Here is a 22008-nt window from a genome sequence, read left to right as displayed (position 1 = left end):
GTTCATTTTTCAAGTCGCCTTTTCATCTTTTTCAGTATTTCTCTGAGATTCCTTCCTGCTTTGGTGTATTTGCTATAGCGGTGGCCTCTGGGGAATGATTGGAGGAAACTACCTGCAGGAATCATTTAACTGGTGGATAGCTTCTTGAGGGCTAGGAGCAAGTCTTACCTTACAACTTACCTAACAAGCAAGGTGACCTTTCTGCTTGTTACCGTTATCATGTCCTCAGTATTTGTTGGATGCTTGTCATTGATCTTGAGGGATTGTGCTGATATTGATTGGTGTATTACAGTTGAAGCCATTTACAGGAAAAACTAAGTATGCTCATTTAGTGCCAACACATGTGCATGCAGATGAATATAATTCACTTGTTAACCTTTGGCATTTGCATCTGTGGTGGCCTGCATGTAAAGAGGTGAAGGAGGGAATTCTCCAGTCACACTCACTAGGTTTCTTTGAACACTGACTCATAGGGTGACCATATGTCTGGTTTGCCTGATACAGTCTAAGTTTTTGCAGTGTCTTGATGTCATTATTAATAATGTCTCTTTTTATTCACCAAATTGTCCCAGTTTAGATGGTAAATTAAATGGTAATCCTATGATAATGACATTTAATGTGTGCCCGGCTCTCTTCTGAATACTTTACATACATTCTCATTTAGTCTTCATGACATCCCGAAGAGGCAGATCCTATTTCATCCACATTTTACATATGGAGAAGTTGGGGCACAAAGAGGTTAAATAACTTGGCAAGTATCACACAGCTCTATTTGAGTAGTTAGTAGCAGAGCCAGGATTTGAGCGCAGGCAGTTTGGTGCCAGTGTTCTTAACCACTCTGCTATGTCGCCTCTGTGCTGGTACCAAATATATCTTTGTAGAACACATGCTGATACCAGAAATCAGTCTCCTGATAATTAATCTGCATATTTTTAATTTTTATTTATTTTTATTCATTTTTTATTCATTTATTGTTGGCTGCTTTGGGTCTTCGTTGCTGCGCGCGGGCTTTCTCTAGATGCAATGAGCAGGGGCTACTCTTCATTGCGGTGCACAGGCTTCTCATTGCAGTGGCTTCTCTTTGTTGCGCAGCACGGGCTCTAGGTGCGCGGGCTTCAGTGGTTGTGGCACACGGGCTCAGTAGTTGTGGCTCCCAGGGTCTAGAGCACAGGCTCAGTAGTTGTGGCGCACAGGCTCAGTTGCTTCGCGGTATGTGGGATCTTCCTGGACCAGGGCTTGAACTCGTGTCCCCTGCATTGGCAGGCGGATTCTTAACCACTGCGCCACCAAGGAAGTCCCAATCTGCATATTTTTAGATCGGAAGTCTGGTGAAGGCTTTGGGAATTTGAGGGATTTCCTTGTCTTCACAAGACACTTATAGGCTCTTCATACATCACTATGCCAATCTATTTATAGACTTCTTTCTCAGAAGGGTGAACATTTACCTTTTTTCATTTTCTAGATGCCAGCTATTTGGCATTCCCTAGATGCTCAGGTGATGAACATCTCCAGATTTTGCAGATTCTCAGGTCCCTGCCACAGTCGCTTTTCTTTACTTCTGGTCATCTTTGGTATCTTAAATTCACACACACACACACACACACACACACACACACACACACGGACTTCCCTGGTGGTCCAGTGGTTAAGACTCTGCGCTCCCAGTGCAGGGGGCCCGGGTTCCATCCCTGGTCAGGGAACTAGAGCCTGCATGCCACAACTAAGACCTGGTGCAGCCAAATAAATAAATACTAAAAAAAAAAAATTCTCCAGCACCCAGAACAGGGCCTGCCATATGGCGGGTACACACAGACTTTTTCACTACCTTTGATCAATTCATCTTCTGGAGTTGTCTGGGAACAATATTCAGAGCCCTTGTACAAGGTGCTTTGAGGAAGGAGACTTCAGACAGCTACCGCTTTCAAGTAACTTACAATTTAGTAAGAGGATGGTGAATGTACATGAATGACTGATATATGGCAGCTGAGCTAAATGAGAGTAATTTAGCGTTCGGAGAAAAACAGTTTCTGACAGGGTTGATCCAGGAACATTTTGAGAAGGTGGAGACACTTGTCAGTTTAATGACTTCTAATTGGCTAAAAAATAGCTGCCTCCTTGTGCTAAAGGCAGACCTGAAGTTTGCCAAGAGTAGAGGGCTGCAGAAGATTAAGATTTGATCAGCCCAGATGAGAGGACTCTGATCAACTTGACGCTTGGTCCGCTCGTGAGAAATCCTCAGTCAGCGGTGTTGCTCTGTTTTTATGACATCATCATCATCATGGCACATTTTGACCTTCTAGGTGGGTTATAAGCAGCAGGAACAGATGGAACTCCTCAGCAGCAAAGAATTTTATTTTTTTAAATGTGGAAGCCTGGTGTTATTTATTTGATTTTTAGTTTAACGTCAATTGATATACACAAGGTCTTTTTCCTTGAAAAAATCAGTCTCCTTTTATTATAATATTTATAATTGCATTTGCTTTTTTACTTGATGTCTTAATGAGAAAATGAGTACATTTGAATAGAATTTCCTCACTTTACAAGTGAGGAAACCGAAGTTAGGTTAAACTGTCAGCTGAATGACTTTGGGGAAAATGGCACAATTGAGACTTGTACTTGGGTCTTCAGAGTCCAGATCCAGTGTATATCACACAGCCATATTTTAACTTACTAGATTAAAACATTTTATCAAGATCAAGAAGAACAATGAAAGTTGTGATTATCTCACATTATAACTCTTTGTTAATGTCATTATAGAATCTAGTTCAACATAATTAGTCTATTTCCATTTCTCAGTTGATAGGCATATTAACACCACTTTGATGATTGTGGATCCAATAAATTCTACTGAAACGGAAGTCCTGTAGGAGCTGCAGGGGCTTACCTGGAACCTATGTGCAAATTAGACCAAGGCAGTCTCTCTGGCTAGATGGGTCATTCAGAAAAATGCATACCTGCTACGGGCAGGTTCAGCCCCCACCAGGATACTGGGCTTGGGAAATGAGTGTCTGGATTTTAGTCTCTTGCTCTGTCTCTTTTATTTTTATTTATTTAGTTATTTATTTATTTAACATCTTTATTGGAGTATAATTGCTTTACAATGGTGTGTTAGTTTCTGCTTTATAACAAAGTGAATCAGTTCTACATATACATATATCCCCATATCTCTTCCCTCTTGCATCTCCCTCCCTCCCACCCTCCCTATCCCACCCCTCTAGGTGGTCACAAAGCACCGAGCTGACCTCCCTGTGCTATGCGTCTGCCTCTTTTATGTAGTGCTTAAAAAGCAGCAGCCATTGGGCTTCCCTGGTGGCGCAGTGGTTGAGAGTCTGCCTGCCGATGCAGGGGACACGGGTTCGAGCCCTGGTCTGGGAAGATCCCACATGCCACGGAGCAGCTGGGCCCGTGAGCCACAACTACTGAGCATGCGCGTCTGGAGCCTGTGCCCCGCAACGGGAGGGGCCGCGATGGTGAGGGGCCCGCGCACCGCGATGAAGAGCGGTCCCCGCACCGCGATGAACAGTGGTCCCCACTTGCCGCAACTAGAGAAAGCCCTCGCACGAGCCGAAGACCCAACACAGCCAAAAATAAAATAAATAAATAAAAACATAATTTGCAAAATATAATTAAAAAAAAAAAAAAAGCAGCAGCCATGAATCCTGTTTATATTTGTTTATGAGGAGCTGGGTTTTTCTGGGGTTTTTTTTCAGTGTTGTACTTATAGACAGAACCTCTTGCTGTTCCTCCGTCTACCAAGTACATACTTGCCTCAGCACCTTGTACTTGTTCCCTCCACCTGGAACCTGAGCCTCCCTAATCTTTACTTGGCTCACTCTGTCACTTCATTCGGGTCACCCCTCCAGTGTTACCTTCCCAGAGGTCGCCTCACCTACTCTAACTAAAATATTACCTCCAATCACACTCTCTGCTGTGTTTTCTTCATAGTACTTCTTAGCACTTGGAACATTATATTTATTTTATTTTTTTATTTTTTTCTCTCCACTACAAAGTACATTCTGTGAAAGTAGGGACTCTGCCTGTTTTGTTCACTGTTGTACTCCAGTACCTAAAAAATACCTTGCATATAGGGGGCCCTCAGTCAGTGTTTGTCAAGTGAATGAACTAACACTGGACTGTTTGTACTGTGATTGCTAGACTCGTATACCAGTTTTAATGTTACTGACTATAGCACTTTCTGGACTATAGTGTTAAGAATATTGTCTAATTGAATCATCATAATAGCTATATGAAGGGTAAATATTATAATCCCCATTTTGGAGTTGAAGAAATCTCAAAGCTTAGAAAAGTTCAATAACATGCCCGAAGTCAAATATCTAGTAGTTGGACTCATTCCTTAACGGGATGATCTGATAACCAAAGTTCCTTTAAAAATATTTGTTGTAGTGATTCTTTTGGGTCTTGTAAGTTTTTTTCAAAGAGTGATTTGATTTCCAATTACTGGGGGGAAAAGCCTTAAAAATGCTCTAAGCTATGTTTTAAGGGAAGGGGAGACAGGGCCCACAGGATCTGAAGCACTGGGATAATGAGATCAGACAACGCGATTTTGTAATCTTTGCATTCTCATACAAGGGTGCTGACTGTGAGGTTCCTTTGAGCATGACTTTGGAGTACTTTTCCAATTGTGTAACTTCGGATAAATAACTTATTTGAGCCTCTTTTTTCATCTCTAAATGCTGGTAACAGTGCCTGCCTTAGAGAGGTGTGAAGATGAAATAGGTATATAAAGTGCCTGGCATAGTTTCTGGCTGCTGGGAGTTAGATTTCTCCTGCCTCCTGCCCTTCTCTTCCTTCAGCTGCAAGTGACCACAAGTCCGGGTTGTTGAGGGGTGATTTCTTTTCTTGGTAACTTTCCTCTAGACAAGTAATCCCATATTTTAAGCTGTTTTCTGGTAGTATGTAGGCAATCAAGGTACCTTTTATAATTTGCATGTCATTTTGTTTATCATTATAATTCAAGGACTAATTCATGTGCTTTGTTAATAAGTGGTGTGCACTTACTCCCTTCACAAAGGGAAGGGATCTGATTGCTGCTTTTGTGATTGAATCTTGCATGAAAACTGTGTGTTAATAACTGGGACGCGCTCTTGACTTTGTTTCTCACATCTTTCTCCCCATGTTCCGTGAAATACCATTATATTAAAAGTCACCAGCACATGTTCGCTAACACATATAGATTTGGACGCTTACTAGAACTTCTTAAGCACCATCTTATAACTTCTGTAGTTGTCACCGTGTCCACAGAATAATAGTGTCATGCACAGACCCGAAGAATATGGTTTCCCTCAACTAATGAGTAATTGAGGTAGGTAAAGGCATTTTTTATATGAAGAGACTCTCTCTCTGAAGTTAGGTTAAACAGTATAACATTTAACTAACAACTGTGAAAAATTATTTAAGAAATGACAAATAGGATTTAAAAGAAGTGCAGCCTACTATCAGTTAAAGATGTCTGAGGATCTTTCTCAGTTATATGCTGATCTTCCCTCTCTCTTAATACCCTATTTGATGCCATATAATGAAGTTATAAAAGGGTTCATTATTTAAACATTAATTATTGATTTAACTGGAAGGTATATAATTTAAAGATTCACTGATTTAACCCCAAATAATGATATAACAATATTGGGAGGGGTTCTAGAAGTATAAGAGAACTAATTCCTTATTTGTCATTTTAGAAAATCTGTAATGTCAAAAATGGATGAATCAAGCAATTGCAAGAAATTCTTCTTATGTAGACTTAGGTAGGGAAACTACCAGGTGAATCATCCAGAAGAGTTGAAAGTTGTTGTTACTGGTGGTATGGAGCTGGTGGAGGAAGGGTGAGCCAGTGGGCTGCTGCTTTTTATTTAAGTGTTTTTGGGTACTGTTGAATTCTAATTCTGTATATATTATTTTGATAAAAATAAAGGTTAAAACGACAAAAGAAAAAATAGAAATATAATCAACCTAAGAAAGTGATGAGACAAACCAGAAAAAGGGAGAATATATTTGCAAATCATATAGCTGGTAAGGTACTTATTTATTTATTTATTTTAAAATATTTGTTTATTTATTTGACTGCACCAGGTCTTAAGTTGCAGCATGCAGGATGTTTGGTGCTGCATGTGTGATCTTCGTTGTGGCATGCAGGCTCTTAGTTGTGGCATGCGGGATCTGGTTCCCTGACCAGGGATCGAGCCCCAGCCCCCTGCATTGGGAGCATGGAGTATTAACCACTTGACCACCAGGGAAGTCTCTGGTAAGGTACTTATATCTAGAATAAATAAATGAACTCTTACAATTCAATAATAGCGAAAACAAATAACCCCTAAAATAGGCAAAGGATCTGAGTAGTCATTTCTTCAAAGAAGATATATAAAGGACCAATAAGCACATGGAAGGATACTCAGCATTACTAGCCATCAGGGAAATGCAAATCAAAACCACAGTGAGATACTGCTTCACACCCAGTGGAATGGCTAGAATGAAAAAGACAGTGCTGGTAAGGATATGGAGAAGTAGGATCCCTCATGCATGCTGCAGTTATAAAATGGTGCACCCATTTTGGAAAACAGTGTGGTAGTTCCTCAAAAGGTTAAGCACAGAGTTACTATATGACCCAGCAATTTTACTAGTTGGTGTATACCCAAAGGAAATCAAAACATGGCCACACAAAAACTTGTATACAAATGTTGATAGTGGCATTATTCATAATAGGTAAAAAGTGAAATCAGTACAAATGTCCATCAGCTGGTGATTGGATTAACAAAATATGATATACCTATATAATGGAATATTATTCAGCCATAAAAAAGAATGAAATACTGATATATGCTACAATGTGGATGACCCTTGAAAATATTATGCTAAGTGAAGAAGCCAGTCAGAAAAGGTCACATATTGTATGATTCCATTTACGTGAAATATCCAGAAGTTAAATGCATAGAGACCAAAAGTAGACTAGTAGTTGCCCAGGGTTGGAGGGAGAAGATATGGGGGCAAAATGGGGATATGACTGCTAATGAATCTGGGGTTTCTTTGGGGGGTGATGAAAATTTCTAAAGTTGGATGTGGTGATGGTTGCAAAACTTAGGAATATATTAAAAACCACTGACTTGTACTCTTAAATAGGTAAATTGCCTGGTATATGAATCATATCTCAATAAAGTTGTAACATATATATCTTATATATATATATAGATATAGATATAGATATCTCCAATCAGTTATTGCTAAAAGAATAACTTTTTCTTTTGTTGAAAAGTTTATTATTTTCTTACTTCTGCTTCCAGCTTATTGCAGATAAAAAATGCAATTTAGGAAAGCAAAATTGTTACAGTATAAATCACAACTATCTTTTTTTTTTTTAGTTTTTTAAAAAAATTATTTATTTATTGGCTGCATTGGGTCTTCGTTGTTGTACGCGGGCTTTCTCTAGTTGCAGTGAGTGGGGGGCTACACTTTGTTGCATTGTGCGGGCCTCTCATTGCAGTGGCTTCTCGTTGTGGAACACAGGCTCTAGGCGCACGGGCTTCAGTAGTTGTGGCACGCTGGCTCAGTAGTTGTGGCTCACAGGCTCTAGAGCACAGGCTCAGTAGTTGTGGTGCATGGGCTTAGTTGCTCCGCAGCATGTGGCATCTTCCCAGACCAGAGCTCGAACCTGTTTCCCCTGCATTGGCAGGCGGACTCTTAACCACTGCGCCACCAGCGAAGTCACTAGTTCTCTTTTTTAATTAATTAATTTTTGGCTGCGTTGGGTCTTGATTGCTGCGCGCGGGCTTTCTTTAGTTGTGGTGAGCAGGGGCTACTCTTCGTTGCGGTGCGTGGGCTTCTCATTGTGGTGGCTTCTCTTGTTGCAGAGCATGGGCTCTATCTAGGCACATGGGCTTCAGTAGTTGCAGCACACGGGCTCAGTAGTTGCGGCACTTGGGATTCAGTAGTTGTGGTGCACAGACTCTACAGCGCAGGCTCAGCAGTTGTGGTGCACAGGCTTAGTTGCTCCACAGCATGTGGGATCTTCCCAGACCAGGGCTTGAACCTGTGTCCCCTGCATTGGCAGGCAGATTCTTAACCACTGTGCCACCAGGGAAGCCCCTTTAATTCTTCTTAATACAAATTAGGTATGACCTAACTAACATTTGCATGACTAACAGCCTTCTCTCAGAGTATGCTGAGATGTTGGTTTTGGGTGGCCTCAAATGATTTGCATGGTACCTGTTTTTCTTTTTTGCTAATTTATTATTTATTTATTTATTTAGGCTACATCAGGTCTTCGTTGCGGCACGCGGGATCTTCGTTGCGGCATGAGGGATCTTTAGTTGTGGCATGCGGACTTCTTCATTGCAGCATGCGGACTCTTAGTTGTGGCATGCAGGCTTCTTTGTTGCGGCGTGTGGACTCTTAGGTGCAGTATGCGGGTTTCTTAATTGCGGCATGCAGCCTTCTTAGTTGTGGCATGCGGGATCTAGTTTCCTGACCAGGGATTAAACCTGGGCCCCCTGCATTGGGAACACAGAGTCTTACCCACTCGACCACCAGGGAAGTCCCCGTAGTACCTGTTTAGCGTATTGTCTGCGTGACCTTTGGCTGCTGCTGCTGCTATCTTTGTATGTGATTAAGAAGGAAAAGTCTGCATTGTAAAGCAACTATACTCCAATAAAAATTAATTATAAAAAAAAAAAAAGGAAAATTCTGTGTGGCCTGCGCTTCTTTACCTACTGAATAGGAGTAGTGTCGTGGTAGCTGATTGAGACTCTTGCCTGAACGTCTTGTTCCCTCTCGAGTTTTTGTGTTGTGAGTAAATGGCCCTTTAAATTGATCTACATAGTATTTGACCGCTGCCTCTGTGGGTTTTCCACCCAAGACAGTTTTTATGATTTATTAGCCCCAGGCTGCTTCAAGTCATGTTTCCTCACATCATTCTTCAGGGTATAAATATTTGTTACTTTCTTTCATTTTGCATAGTTTTGTGTTTCCTGCCCCATTAGCTTCATAAATAGTCTTTGCATGTATCTTGTTGATAGTTGTTCTTTTCATTTTATTTTTTTACTTTTTAGAATTTATTTATTTTATTTATTTATTTTTGGCTGCGTTGGGTCTTCATTGCTGTGCGTGGGCTAGTTGCGGCAAGCGGGGGCTGCTCTTCATTGCGGCGTGCAGGCTTCTCATTGCGTTGGCTTCTCCCATTGCAGAGCATGAGCTCCAGGCACGCGGGCCTCAGTAGCTGTGGCACGAGGGCTCAGCAGTCGTGGCTTGCGGGCTCTAGAGTGCAGGCTCAGCAGTCATGGCACATGGGCTTAGTTGCTCTGCGGCATGTGGGATCCTTCCAGACCAGGGATTGAACCCGTGCCCTGCATTGGCAGGTGGACTCCTAACCACTGCACCACCAGGGAAGTCCTGATAGTTGTTCTTTTTAGATGGCTGACTGAGTGACAGGCTTCCTTTCCTTTCTGTTAGGCTGTGTGCTATGTCTCAGTTGAATAAGTACTGGAATTTGCATATGTGGATGTATTAGGTAAACACTTCTCTTTCTCCACATTTGGTAGGCAAAATGATATCTGTGTAGTCTCCTGGACAGTATCTTACAAATGGCCTTCTGGCTATATGTCTGTATATCACCTCTGCTCCATGCCTTCGCTCTTCTGGCTTTTTTTTCTTAACCTCTCTTTGCCCTCAGTTCATTCAGTCTCTTTCTGTATTGAACCATGAGCAGTTTGGTACCTATGCATTTCTCTTAGAATTGTTATTATAGCTTGAAACTTAACTGCAATTGCATGTTGGAGTAAGTCAGAAAAATTGTTTTCAGAATATAATTTGTATATAATTCAGGATATTTTTCTGCTCTCTTTGATACGTGAAGATGCTTTGCACTCTATTTGGTTCCTATTATAGGAATGCCATCTGAAGCAGTAGCTTCTTGTTCCTGTTTCATTGAATATAGCAAAACCGTCATAATCACCCCCCACATATGCACACACACATTCAACATTGTTTTGTGCTTGCTATTTTTCAATTTATGCTCTGTTTTGAGTGCATTTATAACAATTTTACAACTAATAATTTTAAAGTACACTATAATTTACAGGGCAATTTTATATCCATTAGTTCATTTTATTGTCTAACAGCTTTATGAGGAAGCTATTATTAATATTCCATTTTTATAGCTGAGAAAACATATGTGTGAGACTCTCTAATGCTGATGCTTAATTATATAGCCATTCCATCTCTTTCACCTCTCTTTTAAAAAATCTGAATGCATAAGGAAATGTCTCTTTCCTACCATGTGATTTCTATAAATATCTTCTCTACTTTGTCAGAATAAATCTTTTTTATTATACTTTGGTTTCATTTCCTGTGTACTTCCATTCTTTTCTTGGCCTATTTCCCTTTTAGGTCTAATCACAGGGTCGTTCCCTATCTTTTTGAAACATCACTAAACTGCAGAATAATAATGATGGTTGTATTATACATTATATAGTGTTTTCAGACTTCTTTCACACCTGTCTTCACAGCAGTTATCTGAGGTAGCAGAACAAGTGTAAATTGCTTGTTTTTGTAGATTAAAAATGTGCAACTCAGTGTTAGCTGAAGTTTTTTGTTTGTTTACAGTCACAAAACTAGAAAGTGTTTGGAACAGGAATGCTGCTTCTGTCTTATTCCGAGGCCCTTTCTGCTGCTGTTGTGACTCTGCATAGATTTCTTTCATGCTTTTGTATTGCCCCCCATTTACTTAGAATTCAGTCCAGAGTAGCAGTTTCTCTTGTTGCTTTGTCAAGACTTCCTTTAAAAAGAAATTGTCAACAAAGCAGGTCAATAATTTGCCAGATGCTCTGTACTTAGGAGAACAAGTCTTTGAGCAGTTGTGTGCATTCAGTGCTCTTATGCTCCTGTGCCTATTTTGTAATCTGTGTTAGGACTGTATCATATATGCATTGGTGTCCTAGGGCTGCTGTAATAAGTTACCGCAAACTGGGTTGTTTACAACAAGAGAAATTTGTGCTCTCATACTGCAGGAGGCCATAAGTCCAAAATCAGGGTATTGGCAGAATTGGTTCCTTTTTTGAAGCTCAGAGGGAGAATCTGTTCTATGCCTCTTGTCTAGCTTCTGGCGGTTCCTTGGCTTGTAGCTACATAATTCCAATCTCTGTCTCTTTCTTCATTTGACTCTCTTCCCTCTGTGTCTCTGTCTTCACATGGCATTCTCCTCTCTGTGGGTGTCTGTCTCTGTATCTTTTTTCCTCAGCTTATAAGGATACCAGTCATACTGGATTAAGGGCTCACTCTATTCCAATATGACCTCATGTTAACTTACATCTTAATTATATCTGCAAACACCCTATTTCCAAATAAGTTTACATTGACAGTACAAGGGGTAAGGAGTTAAACATATTTTTTTTTTTTGCGGGGTGACACAATTTAACCCACAACAAAATATGTCCTTTTCTTTGTATCATCTTTTATTGTTACCCATGTGGTATGTTTACACGTATGCTTCCCATAAATGTCTACAGAACTAATGTTTATAGATTACCATATATTATATATTTTCTGCAAATAATTGATATAGGTACAGACATATTTCATTCATAAGTCTTAATTTACCATTTATTTTGTAGTAAACCAGTGAAATTGTGTTTGCTGCTTTATATTAAAATTTCAATTATCCATAATCTATTAACATTACAAACATTTGAGGCAGTAACAACTGTTTATATAATATGGACTTTGTCTTGTAATTCTGCTTTTTTGTATTGCCCTTCTTTTGCCCTTGGTGTCAAAATTATATTAGATTTATTAAAATGAATCTTGGAAGGGAAGTATATTCAGTGTTACGTTTTTCAAGCATTTGGTAAAACTTACTTTTTAAATTTTATTTTTGGCTGTGTTGGGTCTTCGCTGCTGCACACGGGCTTTCTCTAGTTGCGGCGAGTGGGGGCTACTCTTCGTTGCAGTACGTGGGCTTCTCATTGCGGTGGCTTCTCTTGTTGTGGAGCACGGGCTCTAGGCGTGTGGGCTTCAGTAGTTGCAGCATGTGGGCTCAGTAGTTGTGGCATGCTGGCTTTAGTAGTTGTGGCTTGCAGGCTCTAGAGTGCAGGCTCAGTAGCTGTGGCGCACGGGCTTAGATGCTCCGTGGCATGTGGGATCTGCCTGGACCAGGGCTCGAACCTGTGTCCCCTGCATTGGCAGGCGGATTCTTAACCACTGAGCCACCAGGGAAGCCCCTGTAAAACTTACTTTTAAAAACCACCTGAGTCTGGTGTTTGTCCTCCCTCTTCCTTCTTTCTTTATACATAATAAATGTATGGCTTAATGAATTTTCACAATGTTAACTCCAGGTCAAAAAATAAAATATTTTTAGCATTCCTCTTATTTCCTGCCTCCTCCCTAAAAGTAATCACTATCTTGATCAGTCTGTCAAATACCAAGGTCTAATTTTATCTGTTTTGTGCCTTGTATATTGGAGTCATATGATATGTGTTCTTTTGGGTCTGCTTCCTTTCACCCAGCGTTATGCTGGGTCCATCCATGTTGTTGCAGGTGGCTGTAGTGCGTTCATTTTCATTATACTATAGTATTCCACTTATTTATCTATTTCATTATTGATAGATACTTGATTGCTTCCAGATTTTGGCAGTTACAAATTTTACTTCTGTGAACATACTTGTAAATGTCTTTTGGTGCACACACGGTGCACATCTGTTGGTATATTTTCCTAGTTGCTGAGTACACATTAGTAGATACTGCTAAATAGTTTTCTAGTAGCTCCTGTTGCTGCACATTCTTCCAACATGTGGGATTGTCAGGTTTTTAAAAACTATTCGAGACATTCTGGTAGATGTGTCATTTGGCTTTAATTTGCATTTCTCTGAGGACTAATGAAAGTCAGCACCCTTTCATTTGGCCATCCCCTTTGTGAAGTATCTATTCAAGCCTTTTGCCCACCATCTCCTATTTTATTGGATTGATTGTTTTTTCTTACTGATTTATAGGGGTTCTTCATTTATTACTTTGGTTACAAGTCCTTTGTCAAATATATATATTGCAAACATCTTTTACTCTCTGGCTTGTCTTTTCACTTTCTTAATGGTGTCTTTTGAGCAACACAATACATACTTGGTTTTTTAAATTGTGCAGTTTTTCCTTCATGATGAGTACTTTTGGTGATCTGTTTAAGAAATCAGTTTTTACCCCATGGTCATGAAGATAGCTTCTTATATTATGATGTAAGTACTACTTTATTTTACCTTTTACATTTATATCCACAGTATACCTAGAATTTATTTTTGTGTATGGCATAAGTAAGACTCAAGATTCATGATTTTTCTTTTAATTTAGATATCCAGTTGACCCCACACTAGCTCTTTTTCTCTTCCTTTCCTTTCTTGCGTTTTTTTTTTTTTTTTGATAAACTTTTTTCTCATTGTTTTACACTGCTACCTTTGTTATAAATCAAGTATCTGTTTACTTGTGCGTCATTTCTCAACTCTGTTCTGTCATATTGGTCTGTTTTTCTCTTCCTGCACCAATACCACAGTCTTCAATCTTGGAACTTTATAAAAATTTTGATATCCAGTGGAGTAAGTCTTCCCATCTTGTTGTTCTTCAAGATTAATTTAGCTGCTGTTGGCTCTTGGCATTTCCATATAAATTATAGAATCAACTTGTCCATTACCACAAATCTGAATAAGTTTATTAAGATTTTGATTAGTACTGCATTAAATCTATAGACCAATTTAGGGAGAATTGATGTGTTTATAATTTTCAAGCTTCCAGTAAAAAAAATGGCATATTCTTAATTTTCTATTTATTTACCTCTCAGAGTTTTACAGTCTTCTGTGATGAGGTCTTACACATCTGCATTATATTTATTCCTAGTTATTTGATATTATTTGGTGCTAATGTCAATGCTATAATTTTCTTTAAAGTTTCACTTTCTAATTATTTGTTCTTAGGATATAGAAGTACAGTTGCCTTTTTATTTTTTTAAGTTTTTAAAAATATCTTTTTTGGAGTATAATTGCTTTACAATGTTGTGTTAGTTTCTGCTGTATAACAAAGTGAATCAGCTATATGTATACATATATCCCCATGTCCCCTCCCTCTTGCATCTCCCTCCCACCCTCCCTATCCCACACCTCTAGGTGGTCACAAAGCACCGAGCTGATCTCCCTGTGCGATGCAGCTGCTTCCCACTAGATATCTATTTTACCTTTGGTCGTGTATATATGTCAGTGCTACTCTCTCACTTTGTCCCAGCTTACCCTTCCCCCTCCCCTTGTCCTCAAGTCCATTCTCTATGTCTGCGTCTTTATTCCTGTCCTGCCCCTAGGTTCGTTAGAACCTTTTTTTTTTTTTTTAGATTCCATATATATGTGTTAGCATACAGTATTTGTTTTTGTCTTTCTGACTTACTTCACTCTGTAAGACAGACTCTAGGTCCATCCACCTCACTACAAATAACTCAATTTCATTTCTTTTTATGGCTGAGTCATATTCCATTGTATATATGTGCCACATCTTCTTTATCCATTCATCTGTCGATGGACACTTAGGTTGCTTCCATGTTCTGGCTATTGTAAATAGTGCTGCAATGAACGTTGTGGTACATGACTCTTTTTGAATTATGGTTTTCTCAGGGTATATGCCCATTAGTGGGATTGTTGGTTCATATGGTAGTTCTATTTTTAGTTTTTTAAGGAACCTCCATACTGTTCTCCATAGTGGCTGTACCAATTTACATTCCCACCAACAGTGCAAGAGAGTTCCCTTTCCTCCACACCCTCTCCAGCATTTATTGTTTCTAGATTTTTTGATGATGGCCATTCTGACCGGTGTGAGATGATATCTCATTGTAGTTTTGATTTGCATTTCTCTAATGATTAATGATGTTGAGCATTCTTTCATGTGTCTGTTGGCAATCTGTATATCTTCTTTGGAGAAATGTCTATTTAGGTCTTCTGCCCATTTTTGGATTGGGTTGTTCGTTTTTTTGTTATTGAGCTGCATGAGCTGCTTGTAAATCTTGGAGATGAATCCTTTGTCAGTTGCTTCATTTGCAAATATTTTCTCCCATTCTGAGGGTTGTCTTTTGGTCTTGTTTATGGTTTCCTTTGCTGTGCAAAAGCTTTTAAGTTTCATTAGGTCCCATTTGTTTATTTGTGTTCTTATTTCCATTTCTCTGGGAGCTGGGTCAAAAAGAATCTTGCTGTGATGTAGGTCATAGAGTGTTCTGCCTATGTTTTCCTCTAAGAGTTTGATAGTGTCTGGCCTTACATTTAGGTCTTTAATCCATTTTGAGTTTATTTTTGTGCATGGTGTCAGGGAGTGTTCTAATTTCATACTTTTACATGTATCTGTCCAATTTTCCCAGCACCACTTATTGAAGAGGCTGTCTTTTCTCCACTGTATATTCTTGCCTCCTTTATCAAAGATAAGGTGACCATATGTGTGTGGGTTTATCTCTGGGCTTTCTATCCTGTTCCATTGATCTGTGTTTCTGTTTTTGTGCCAGTACCAAACTGTCTTGATTACTGTAGCTTTGTAATATAGTCTGAAGTCAGGGAGCCTGATTCCCCCAGCTCCATTTTTCGTTCTCAAGATTGCTTTGGCTATTCGGGGTCTTTTGTGTTTCAAGCAGCTCATGCAGCTCAATAACAAAAAAACGAACAACCCAATCCAAAAATGGGCAGAAGACCTAAATAGACATTTCTCCAAAGAAGATATACAGATGGGCTACAGACACATGAAAGAATGCTCAACATCATTAATCATTAGAGAAATGCAAATCAAAACTACAATGAGATATCATCTCACACCGGTCAGAATGGCCATCATCAAAAAATCTAGAAACAATAAATGCTGGAGAGGGTGTGGAGGAAAGGGAACTCTCTTGCACTGTTGGTGGGAATGTAAATTGATACAGCCACTATGGAGAACAGTATGGAGGTTCCTTAAAAAACTACAAATAGAACTACCATACGATCCAGCAATCCCACTAATGGGCATATACCCTGAGAAAACCATAGTTCAAAAAGAGTCATGTACCAAAATGTTCATTGCAGCTCTATTTACAATAGCCAGGACATGGAAGCAACCTAAATGTCCATTGACAGATGAATGGATAAAGAAGATGTGGCACATATATACAATGGAATATTACTCAGCCATAAAAAGAAATGAAATGGAGGTATTTGTAATGAGGTGGATGGAGTTAGAGTCTGTCTTACAGAGTGAAGTAAGTCAGAAAGAGAAAAACAAATACAGTATGCTAACACATATATACGGAATCTAAGGAAAAAAAAAAAAAAAGGCCATGAAGAACCTAGTGGCAAGACGGGAATAAAGACACAGACCTACTAGAGAATGGACTTGAGGATATGGGGAGGGGGTGGGGTGAGATGTGACAGGGTGAGAGAGTGTCATGGACATATATACACTACCAAATGTAAAATAGCTAGCTAGTGGGAAGCAGCCGCATAGCACAGGGAGATCAGCTCGGTGCTTTGTGACCACCTAGAGGGGTGGGATAGGGAGGGTGGAAGGGAGACGCAAGAGGGAGGAGATATGGGAACATATTGTATATGTATAACTGATTCACTTTGTTATAAAGCAGAAGCTAACACACCATTGTAAGGCAATTATACTTCAATAAAGATGTTTAAAAAAAAATAAAAAATAATAATAAAATAAAATTGGTAAAAAAAGAAATATGATCAGATTAAAAAGTAAGATGAAACTAATTTTAATAATGTATTTTATTTTACTAAATAACCAAAACATTATTTCAACATGTAACAATATAAAAATTATTAATGAGATTTTTACATCTTTTTTTATGCTAAATCTTCTAAATTTGGTGTATTTTACCTTTACAACACATCTCAACTTAGAGTAGCCACGTTTCAAGTGCTCAGTAGCCACATGTGGCCAGTAACTATAGTTTCGGACAGTGTAGGTCTAGACAGTGAGACAGACTTTTTTTTTTTAACAAACAGTTGTTTCATGTATAACTTTCTATGGTGTCACTGGAGAAGCCTCTACCAACTTGATCATATGTAAGTGCCAGGGAGAGATTAGGTTTTCAAGGAAAATCTGAAAAGGTGTCATTTGAGTAATGTCTTAAACTATGAATATAAACTTGCCAGGTGACCAAAATAGGCGCAGAGAATAACGTGTAAAAATGTGATGTTATGTAAGAGTAGAATTGGTTCAGAGACTTGCCCATATTTCAGTGAGGTTGAAGAATAGGTAATTATGTGAGAGTGTAGGGTGGATGGGAACACCAGTTCCCTGTGTTATGAGTAATTTATCAGTAATGATGGTTAACATGTTCCTTAAGATAAGTTTCCAGGAGTGTAATTGCTGAGTCTAATAGAAAGAATAAATGTATCCCCCGATACATGCAGTGAATATCAAGGGTCTGCACTGTTTTACACTGCCCCTAGTGAATATGCTGGTTTCAGTGCATACTCAACTGCGGTAATTACTGTATTTTTTTTGTATGTTCATTACTTTGTTTTGCCTTTTGAAAGTTTTAGACTTTCTTTTTTATTATTATTATTTGTATTTTAAAAAATATTTATTTATTTATTTGGCTGCACCGGGTCTTAGTTGCGGCATATTATTATTATTTTTAAATTGAAATATAGTTGATTTACAATGTTGTGTTAACTTCTGGTGTACAGCAAAGTAGGTATTATATATATTCATTTTCATATTCTTTTTCCATTATGGTTTATTACAAGATATTGAATATAGTTCTGTGTGCTATACAGTAGGACTTTGTCATTTATTCTATATATAGTAGTTTGTATCTGCTAATATCAAACCTCCTAATTGATCCCTCCCCTTCCCCTTTGGTAATGGTAAGTTTGTTTTCTATGTCTGTGGGTCTGTTTCTGTTTTGTTAATAAGTTCATTTGTATCATTTTCTAGATTCTACACATAAGTGATATCATATGATATCTGTCTTTCTCTGTCTGACTTCAGTTAGTATGATAATCTCTAGGTTCATCTCTAGGTTGCTGCAAATGGCATTATTTCATTCTTTTTTATGGCTAATATTCGATTGTATATATATATATATATATATATATATATATATATATATATATATATATATATATATATATATATATACCACATCTTCTTTATCCATTCATCTGTTGACACATTTAGTGTGCTAAATAATTAGTATATTTTTAATGTGTTAACTTTGTTGTATTAGGGGGTTTTTTTCTCTTTTTTTTTTTTTTGGGCACACTGCACGGCATGCGGGATCTTAGCTCCCCGACCAGGGATTGAACCTGTGGCCCCTGAAGTGGAAGTGCAGAGTCCTAACCCCTGGACTGCCAGGGAATTCCAGGTTTCATATTTTTTTCTAATTAACATTGATGTATTACTACCATCTATTTCTCAGATTCCATTCAAGCTTCGCCACTTGTCCCAATAACATCCTTTACAGCAGAAAGATCCAGCTCTGAATCAGGCATCGCACTTCAGTCTTCCCTTTTCTTTGGGGGAATATCCTTGACATTTTTGAAGATTACAGTTTGGTTATTTTGTAGAATATGTCTCCCAATTTGGTTTTGTCTGTTTCCTCATGATTAGGTTTACGTTATGTCTCTTTGGCAGGAATATCACTTCTCATCCTATCAGGTGGTACAGGACTTTGATCTGATTATGAATGATGTTCATTTTGGTCACTTAATCAAAGTGATGTCTGCCAGATTTCATTGTTGTGATGTTACTTTTTCCTTTTGGAATTAATGTGTATTTTGTGGGCAAGTACTCTGAAACTATCCCATTCACTATCAAATTTTACATTTATTCATTCACTTATGTCAGTATTGCTTTATCATTTCTTATTTTATTTAACAGGTTATAATCCATTACTATTATTATTTGTTTTGATGCTGAAATTATCCCCAATTTGGCTAGTGGACGCTCCCTCAAGCTAGATCCTAGGTCCTTTTTTAATGCTTGATTTTATTTTTTATTTTTATTCATTTATTTATCCCAGTTTTATTGAGATGTCATTGACATATAGCATTCTATTAGTTTAAGGTGTACACATAGTGATTTGGTGTATTATATACTGCAAAATGATTACCGCAATAAGTTTGGTTATCGTCCATCACCTCACACAGTTACAAAAAATTTTTTTCTTGTGATAAGAACTAAGATCTACTTTCTTGGCAACTTTCAAATGTATAATACAATATTGTTAGCTATAGTCACCATATTGTACATTACATCTCCAGAACTTATTTATCTTATAAGTGGAATTTTGTACCCTTCGACCACCTTCACAGTTTTCTATCACTCCCCACCCCCACTTCCGGAAACCACCAATCTGTTCTCTGTTTTCTATGAGTTTGGTTTTTTCTGTAAGATTCCACATATAAGTAAGATCATACAGTATATGTCTTTCTCTGTGTGACTTATTTAACTTAGCATAATGCTGTCAAGGTCCATCCATGTTGTTGCAAATAGCAGGACTTCCCCTTTTTATGGCTGAATAATATTCCATTGTGTACATATACCACATTTTCTTTATCATTCATCTGTTGATGGACACTTAAGTCCTATATCCTTTTCTTATGTCTCTATCATTCTTTGAGCACTTTGTTGCTCTCTGGCACAGGATATTCCAGATTCATCTTGTACTTTTTCTGCTCCAGGGCTGTAATTAGACTATTACAATTCTCCAAGGAGCTCTGGTTCCCTTTATTGGAGAATGGTGTTAGAAGCCAAGATTTGGGTGCTAGGTATGTTCATACCATTGGTGGGGGTCGTGGGGGGGAATGGTCACTGTTCCCAGGCCCTCTCACTAGACAGATTTACAGAACTGGGGAGTATACTTATGTACGCATCACGCCGCCCCCCTCCCCGCACCCAGACATTTATGTCTCTCTCTTTCTTTTTCTTTTTAACTGGCTTCATTCACTTTACTTTTCTCATATAAAAATACGTGGTGGCTACAGCTGGAGCCTGGGTCCTCTGCACAGAAACTCTGTGTGAGTCTTGACAAGATGGTCAGTGAATTCCTGATACGGAGACTTGGTGAACACTGTCTGTTTCCAGAGATCAGGAGTGAGATAACTGTAGGTCTTGGGAATGGCATCAAAAGTGGCCTTGGCTGGAAAAGGAAAAACAAGAGAGGGTTGGTGAAACCCCAGATGCAGACGGAAGCTGTTGCACTTCTAGGAACAGAGTGGCCACTGTGGGCCAGTCTGTCGTGCATTAGGTGCACGTTCCTCTCCCTCTCTGAAAATACGCCAACCGCACTCAGAATGTGATTAAGGGAGCTGAGAGATATATCACTCTTCTTAAACATCCATTAGTTCACCCATACCTCCAGTTTCAATCCACAGGGTTCATTCTAACCTTTTCCCTTTCCACGTTTGTGTTTCCTTTCTCTTACAGAGAGAACTCTCGGTCCCCTTTTCCTTAAAAGATTTTCTTATTTGATGAATCCCCTATATATGACAGATCTCTCTCTACCTCTGAACTCTTCCATGTGGACATGCCCTCCTCACCCTGCTCAGGCTCTCACTCCCCATGCCAGTCCCCACTCGTGATTACCCTACTCAGTGCACTCAGGCGCCACCATCCCGTGCAAGCTGGCCCTTTGTATGGATGTGGATGGTCTCCTCACAGTTTGTGCTGTGATACCCAGGAGGCTACCCTCTGTGTGGACACCTGCTGTGCTCTGCCCCACCTAATGGCTGTAGGACTGGATAGTTGGGAATGGGAGAGGGCTTCTCTGGATTCTTAAGTTTCACTTTAATATTTCTGGCTGTGGGATTATTTCTTTATCTTTTCTTTCTTTTAACGTTCTTTGAGTCCTTTTAGTTTGAGGTTTTATATTTTCTCTAATTCTGGGAAGTTTATAGAAGTTTATTTCTGCAAGTATTTATTGCCTTCGTGTGATTTTTTCTCTCTTCTTTATATGCTATGATGTGGATGTTGATTTCCTTCATTTCCCTTTTCCATATCTCTTTTTTTTTTTTTTTTTTAGTTTTCAGAATTTTTTTTTTTTAAACATCTTTATTGAAGTATAATTGCCTTACAATAGTGTGTTAGCTTCTGCTTTATAACAAAGTGAATCAGTTATACATATACAATATGTTCCCATTTCTCTTCCCTCTTGCATCTCCCTCCCTCCCACCCTCCCCATCCCACCCCTCTAGGTGGTCACAAAGCACCGAGCTGATCTCCCTGTGCTATGCGGCTGCTTCCCACTAGCTATCTATTTTACATTTGGTAGTGTATATATGTCCATGACACTCTCTTACCCTGTCACATCTCACCCCACCCCCTCCCCATATCCTCAAGTCCATTCTCTAGTAGGTCTGTGTCTTTATTCACGTCTTGCCACTACCTTTTCCATATCTCTTGAATTTTCTTTTGTGTATTCTATCTCTTCCTGATGTCTTTTGGCAGAGTACCTTAAACCTGATGTTTTAGCTTATTAATTTGTTCAGCTGTATCTTTTCTGTTCTTCAGTCTATCCATCTACTAAGTTTATTTCAGTGGTTATATTTTTCATACCCAGTATTTTTATTTGCTTCATTATGTGATATTTTCTTCCTGCTTTATATCTAATATCCTTTCTTATTGAATTTGTTTATTTTGAACTTTTATTTTGTGTTTTTCTCCTGTAAACTCCTGTGTCCTGGGGATATTAGCCACCTTGGCTCATGAACTGTATGGGGAGGGCTGGAGAAAGTACAGTTTGTGCCTTGTTTCTGCATCTCCTTCTGGGTTTAAAGAACGAAGGCAGGGGGTTGTTGAGTGTGGGAGATGACTTACCCAGGATCACTGTAGTGTGGAACCCCTTCCCAGACTCTGCACTTTTCAAGGTCTGTTTCCCTTTGTTAAAACCACCTAGTCCATGACGTGCGGAAAGAGGTGGTGGGAAGAAGGAACCTGTGAACACGCAGGGACCACCCAGTGCTGTCCATGCGTGTTGTAAACTACTTCCCCACCAGCTGGCTGCAGTGC

General features: G+C 39.0%; 1 protein-coding gene and 1 non-coding gene across 4 annotated transcripts in view; one reads left to right on the top strand and one right to left on the bottom strand.

The window, feature by feature from the left end:
* Nucleotides 1-22008, top strand: part of SCAI (suppressor of cancer cell invasion) — a 130801-nt gene that overhangs the window by 44513 nt on the left and 64280 nt on the right. The window contains exon 1 of one of the 3 annotated variants that reach the window (XM_059926573.1): nt 152-192. The exons of the other annotated variants lie outside the window; for them this stretch is intronic. The gene's annotated coding sequence lies outside the window, so the exon portion shown is untranslated. Of the gene's footprint in view, nt 1-151; nt 193-22008 lie in introns of those variants that run through there. 3 annotated transcript variants of the gene reach the window in all.
* On the bottom strand, nt 20192-20319 carry LOC132368277 (small nucleolar RNA SNORA64/SNORA10 family). Its single transcript, XR_009504018.1, has one exon. It is a non-coding gene; the product is annotated as a small nucleolar RNA SNORA64/SNORA10 family (small nucleolar RNA).

This window comes from Balaenoptera ricei, chromosome 6, assembly GCF_028023285.1.
Source record: "Balaenoptera ricei isolate mBalRic1 chromosome 6, mBalRic1.hap2, whole genome shotgun sequence".
In the NCBI taxonomy this organism is placed as follows: Eukaryota; Metazoa; Chordata; class Mammalia; order Artiodactyla; family Balaenopteridae; genus Balaenoptera; species Balaenoptera ricei.
This window is presented reverse-complemented; position numbering and strand designations above follow the sequence as displayed.